Source organism: Alexandromys fortis, unplaced genomic scaffold (genome assembly GCF_014885135.2).
Source record: "Alexandromys fortis isolate MF-2015 unplaced genomic scaffold, M_Fortis_MF-2015_v1.1 scaffold_181, whole genome shotgun sequence".
Lineage (NCBI taxonomy): Eukaryota > Metazoa > Chordata > Mammalia > Rodentia > Cricetidae > Alexandromys > Alexandromys fortis.
The window spans coordinates 1,657-8,420 of NW_026068069.1; the positions used below are offsets into that span (position 1 = coordinate 1,657).

The 6,764-nt window shown below is 39.4% G+C and overlaps 1 protein-coding gene and 1 pseudogene across 1 annotated transcript in view; both read right to left on the minus strand.

The window, feature by feature from the left end:
• Positions 1-3,513: 3,513 nt before the first annotated feature.
• LOC126487848 (interferon-inducible GTPase 1-like) lies at positions 3,514-6,192 on the minus strand (annotated as a pseudogene).
• The window catches only part of LOC126487847 (interferon-inducible GTPase 1-like), a 16,010-nt gene continuing 14,971 nt past the window's right edge, over positions 5,726-6,764 (minus strand). The window contains exon 3 of the mRNA XM_050120880.1: positions 5,726-6,212. The gene's annotated coding sequence lies outside the window, so the exon portion shown is untranslated. The remainder of the gene's footprint in view (positions 6,213-6,764) is intronic.

The window sequence follows — 6,764 nt, forward strand, 5'->3', positions numbered from 1 at the left end:
TGGAAGAAGAGAATTCACATGTTATGCATTCTTTTTATCAGCAGCCTATGCAAGTGATGAGTGTACACTGTAAACCTGAGGACTATTTTGTAACATAAAACTATGAGATAATAAGCCAGAAATGGAAAGTAATATATATATATATATCCTCATTTAGTTAAAAATATGCAAGGAGACTCTCCCCTCACCCCCCACAAAATAACAGGTAAGAAAATAGAAAACAGCAAATTGGCATACATAAGTATAAACATATTAATACAAATATAAAATGTAGATAGTTTAAGAGGGACAATTAAAATATTAACTTTTAGCCATGTGGTTGTGGTACATGTTTTTAATACCAGAACTGGCAGGAAGAGGCAGGAAGATCTTTGTGAGTTCAAGGCCAGCCTGGCCTACAAGGGCTAGTTCCAGGACAGGCTCTCAAGCTACGGAGAAACCCTGTCTCAAAACATCAACCAACCAACTAACCAAACAAAAAAACTTCTTGAAATGTATTATAGAAAAATGATCCAGACTATTCTATGCACAACCTACAAAAAAACCCCACTTTATATCAGGTTAAAGTAAATATAAAACAAATATATTACACAAATATAGCAAATAAAAAAGTAAATTGATGCAACTGCAGGTAAAGCCTATAAAGGATCACGATTGATAAATGTGTAAACCACAACCAATTCCATCATGTTGAGAAATTAATAAGTGCATTTGTTATCCCTTATCATAAATGCAGAGTTGAAACAATGCAAACTCATTTTTCAGCAGTTCTGCACTGAGAAGTCTGACCCAAGTGTCTTTAAAGCCCAATGTTGGGTGGACTCTCTTGCTCTTTGGAATTCTCCTCCAGGAGAATGTGTGTGTGTGTGTGTGTGTGTGTGTGTGTGTGTGTGTGTGTGTGCATGTGGTGTCCATTTTTGTGCTCCTGGTCCTTGATTTCTTTCTTGTTTGAGGCAGTTTCTTATTGTTTGCACTGCATATGCAAGGCTGGCTGGCCCACAAGACTGCAGGCATTCTCTTGTCTCTGCCTGCTATCCCACTGCTGTGGCACTGGGTTTACAGAAATGCAGTACCACATCTGGCTTTTCTTGGTATGATGGCTACTCTTCGTTGTCTATGTGGCCATATCTGGAATTAACTAAAATCCGAGCATCTAGGTCCACCTGTGAGAGATATTTTTGTAATTAAAGCATTTGGAGTTAGAAGACCCACACTAAATCTGAATCTCTTGAGGTGGGAAGATCCACCTTTATCCTGAACCACACCTTCTGCTAACATCCTATACATAGTACATGGAAGAAGGAAGTTCTTGTTCTTAATTTGGCTGTTCTCACTCTCAATGGCAAGTTCATCCCTTCACTGGCATTAGAGCCTACTTCCCTAGTTCTTCCTTTTCCAGCCTATACTGAAGATCAGCTAAGGCTTCCAGCCTCATGGACTGAACAACTACTGGATTCCTGGTCTTTCCACTGGTAAACAGTCATTGTTGAACAGGTTGGGTCAAAATTTTAAACCACCCTAATATGTGTCCTAATCTGTATCTGTCTGTCTGTCTATCTGTCTATCTGTCTATCTATCTATCTATCTATCTATCTATCTATCTATCTATCTATCTCTATCTTTCCATCCATCTGTATCTCTCTCTCTCTTTCTCTCTATCAATCTAATAAATTCTGTTCCTCTAGAGAACCAAAACAAATACAGTAGGGATCAGGTCTTCATGCATGTAGAACAAATATTTTACCTAAGAACTTCTCTAGCCCTACAGAATTTTGACAAAGATATCTACTTCATATATGAACTTTTCATTTTTTATACATTGAATTATGCTAATACCTTTACTTTAATAATGCTATATATTCACTTTATCCTCAGTAACTTTCTTTAGAATTATTCCTTCTTTTTCTGGCATTTCCTCAGCTTTCTTTGCAGTGTCCACTGACAGAAGATTTTGTGATATCTTGGTGGTATCAATTTGCCTTTCATTCTTATACATCTTCATCCTCTTTGATACATCAGACGTGTCAGTGTCTTATCAATAGGGTAAGAGAATTAATCTGGAAAATATTTTCCCCTGAAGAAGTTGGGTATTATGTTAGAGGCTGCATAGGCTTTGGTTCTGTTTGGATTACAATGGTGTCTCTACAAAATATAACTGATGACTGTGAGAATTTGATCTGTAGCAGGTCACACAGAATGAGGGCATTCTAAAAGCCAAAGAGGTACATATAATTTGTGGTACTGTGATAGAGCCACTCAAGTGGCCTTTGAGCATGAATCATACATGAAAGTTGGGGTGAGGAATGGTTAGATTTGGTCTTACGATGCACCAATAGCTTACATAGGGAAGAGAGCTATGTACATAGAGGTACCCATGGGGAACAGTGCAATAGTATGTATTCCATTGCAACTCTTTGTGGAGCTCAAAACCATTGATGGCTGCAGTAATGCCTTTCAGCAGAATCCATGACTCAGTGGTGCTATTATGGAAAATCTAGGGTCTACTATGTACAATTTCTGAATTGTAAGAGGACTTACCACATTCAAATAAGCTCAGGCTGGGAATCAAGAGCACTCTATGCAAGGTGCTTTGTTCCCTTTTCTACCTGACCTCCTGGAGCCTCCATTTTCCATAATTCTCTTCATTGTACACTATATTACAGCGCTTTACAAATATTCTCAGCAACCACTATCTGTTTCTTTTTTTGGTTTTATTTCTTAAGTGGAGAAGGGGTTGTCTAGTGTTTCTCATTGGCCATCTTTTCGCAAGTCTGCATCACAATTTATGGTAAAAATATGTTGAGTATTTGGTGTAGGTGTCTGGCATAGCTTCTATTAAGAAAGCAACAGAACCACCAGCATAATTTGCATAACCTGTTATAGACTGAGTGTTTTGCCCCTGAAATCATACATTTAGTAGCCCAACCCCTCAGAGGGTTCATGCTAGGAGGAAAGGCTTTGGGAGGCATCTATATGTAGACGAGGTCATGAACATGAAGCACAACAATAGGGTCACAAGAAGAAGCAAGAAGGGAACCATTCTCTGGATAGACGCACCATAGGAGGCCATGTGAGGTCTTACCAGGAAGAATGCTTTTACCGGGGGTCTGGCCACACAGGCACCTGAGTCTCAGACATAAGTCAGTGGAAGTGTGAGAACAAAATCCCATTGTTTAATCCACCTAGTCTATAGGAATATAGCTGCTTTAAAAAACTGTTCCCCACCATAAATACTTTTCTCTGTGTCTCTCCTTCAGTCTTACTAACAGATGTACTGTTTATCTACATTTTATTTCAAGGATGATAAAATGTATGCCAGAGAGTGTGAAATGAGATAACAAGGCAACAATAGTAATGCATTAGTAATAGTATAGTATTACCAATCATAGTAATAGACAGTCACTGTGAAGTTACTATGGGTTCTTGGGAATATCAAGTAACAGTTAATGTTTTTTTTTAAAGAAAAAGTTTATTAAATAGCTTTTGGTATTGATATGGAGTAAATCAGTCATTTAGTAACCACAACATTCAAAAGCATATGAATATAAAGTAGGGAAATCCCTTCATCTTCACTGGTTCTGGTACAGAATTAGAGAGCTTCTTTAGTATTTTCTCAAGGATTCTGACTAAATAGGATTTTTAGAATTTCGGTTATTATTAGGACATTTATGATCTGTATGGTTATTGCTTCTTTCTCTCTTGTCCTCTTTGTTCAAACATACATCTCTTACATTTGTCTTTAATTTTATTTTATGAATATTAGTCTTGCATGCGTATCTACTAACCACACGTGTTCCTAGTCCAATATCTGTCAGGAGAGGATATCAGATCCCCTGGACCAGGAGTTATAGGCTACTGTGTGCTACAATATGGGTTCTATTATTTGGGGACTGAACCCCGGGCCTCTGCAAGAGCAGCCAGCATTCTTAACCTCTTAGCCATCTCTCCACTTCACTTTTTACCCTGTTTCTGGAATGCTAGGGATTTAATCTGAGGTCACATGCATGTGCATATTATACCACTGAGTTACCACCCCACACTTTCCTTGTTAGTTTTAAAGAAAATCTTTTTGTGTGAGTGCATTTGCATGTGTGATGACCATGACATGGCATGTATGCAGAGCTCACTGAATTTTGATTCTTACCTTCCATTTGCTTGTGTCAGGGTCTCTTTTTATGAGCTACATGTGGCAGGTTAGTTGGCCCCACAGTTTCCAGGATTCTCTTCTTCTGCCTCCTGTCTCTCCACAGGAGTGTATGGATTTCAGGTGGATAGAGGGCTTTATGTGGGCTCTGTGGGTCTGAACTCAGGTCTTCAGACTTGCAAGGAAATTGAGCCTTCTTTCCAGCCCAGTTATGGCTTTTCCTGTGGTATTACTATGAAGAGAGGACATAAGTGTGAAACTCAAGGTTATAGAGGAGTCGCATCAGCAGCTGGGGGCAGCTAGTTCACTCCACCTACGTTAAGAAAGCATAGAGCAATGCATGAGTTCAGGTGTTCTGTGGCTTACAGTCAGGGATCAGTAGCCAGGGAATGGTGCCACCCACAGTGGGCAGCGCTTCCTACCTCAATTAATGTAAGCAAAATAATATCCCAAATACAAGTCCAGAGGTTCATCTCCCATGTGATTTTAGAGTCTGTTGATCAAACTACCCATCACAATGTTAAACCTAAAAGTAGATGTTGACTTATATGAAATGAATTTGTACAAAAGTGCAATGACTAGATCTGAGGGTTTATTCAAAGTGAGTAGATAGTTTTAGCACACAGATTATTTACACACATCTGATCCCCTTGCTACAGCTAATGCGGATATATGATCACTAAGTATGGATAAACCCTGCATGGTCTGAATAACACAGTATGTTGTTTTGCAATATCAGTGTCTAATTTTTCTGTCATTGATTCTGATTTTTGACAGCTACAAGATTTCAGCATAATCAGAAACCAAGTTATTTTTTATACATATCTCTCTGAGAAGAACATTAGCATCATCAGTCACTATATCAAGGAATGAATTTTTCAGGTAAAACATTTTTTTAACATAAACATTCTTAGCAAATACATCCCTTTTAGCCAAATGGAACTCTTAAGAAAGTCATGAAAGTCTTTCTTGTATTGTTTCTTCCTTTGTAGTTTCAACCACATGAGGAGATTTCATCTTTGCCTTGAGCTGATCCACCGACACTTGCCAGTCCTTAGCCAAACTCTGCAAGGATGCATCATCCACTCCAAACACAACTCGATAGAGGTTCATGCTATACCTAAGATTCTCCACATCATTGCCCGTTAAGAGGGTCAGTGAAGGGATCATATTGAGTAGGACAGTTGTAAAGGCTGTGAGCCAAATGCTCTGCTCCAGGAACTGCCGCTTTCTTTCAATGGCCGCATGTGTAATACTTGGCAAGGAGAGCATAAAATTGTGTCGTTTGTATACAGGGAGAGTATTCACCACCTTGTCCATCAGGATTTGGAAATCATAGTCAGATAAGATTTTATTAGAGATCAAGAAGATGGGTGGTTCCTCAATGTTATTCTCCTGAAAGGTCCTCATACAACTGCTGCAGATCTTCTGCAGGACCTTTTCTTTGTCAAATGTTTGTGATTTGAATTCCTTCTCATTTTTCAAGTCAGAGTCCACCTTGGTTCTCACAAAGTAGAAATCCTTCTTCATCCTGCTGATTGCTTTGGCGAGGTCTATATCATTTTTCTTAAAGCGTGTGGCAGAAAGAATGATGAAAAAATCATACTCGTTGAATTTCATTTTCTTCAGATAATCTTTGGGTGGGAAATTTGTGGTTCCAATCCTAGGCAGGTCCCCAAAAACCACATTGGGAATCTTGGGGTGTGTTAGGGATGCCTTTCCATGGTCGTTTCTACTACAGCAGTTTCAGCTGCATCTATATCTTCATGCCCAATCCCCTTCAGGACATTGATGAAGCTGGACTTCCCTGCTCCAGACTCTCCGGTCACAGCAACATTGAGTGGGGTGCCATCAATATCTTTTAATGCATTAGTGATTGAAGAGTTTGCCCCCTGAATGTTTCCTTTTGACAAGTTTAACTCAATTGAATCTAAGGTTTCTTGAGGAATAATTTTGCTTTCTACGTTAAACTTCTTAAAATATTCGTTAAAGCTGGAGGCCAAATCTTGTTGGCACTCATCCTTAGATGAAGAGAACTGCTGACCCATGACTGTGAGCAAGTAATGCACTGAAAGAAAGAAGGAAGAATCAGGAGGATGTTTATTAAATTTGGGATCTACATTTTATCAAATTTCATGTATATTGCCACATACCATCCTTAATGATTGCAGTACTACATCTCATCTCCCACTGTGTTCATTTTACACATCTGAGACTTTGTGTCCTTTGACTAACATCATCTTATTTCCCTCTTCCACACCTTTGCCCATCACCCTGCCTTCCACCTCTATAAGTTTGGCTTCTCTAGAGTTCACCTGTAAGCTATACAGTAGAGCCATCTTTTCCGCAGGATCTGAAACCATCTCATGAATCTTTGATGCTTTAGTCTCCATTGTGTCTTTTAAAATTTTTTTGTAATATAATTTTTTTATTGAAAAAAAATTTCTGCCTACTCCCCGCCTCCCATTTCCCTCCCCGTCTCCCTTTTCCCCTCCTCCTCCCTCTCCTCTCCCCTCCCCCCACTCCTCTTCCCCACCCTCTCCAGTCTGAAGAGCAGTCAGGGTTCCCTGCCCTGTGGAAAGTCCAAAGTCCTCCCCCCTCCATCCTGGTCTAGGAAGGT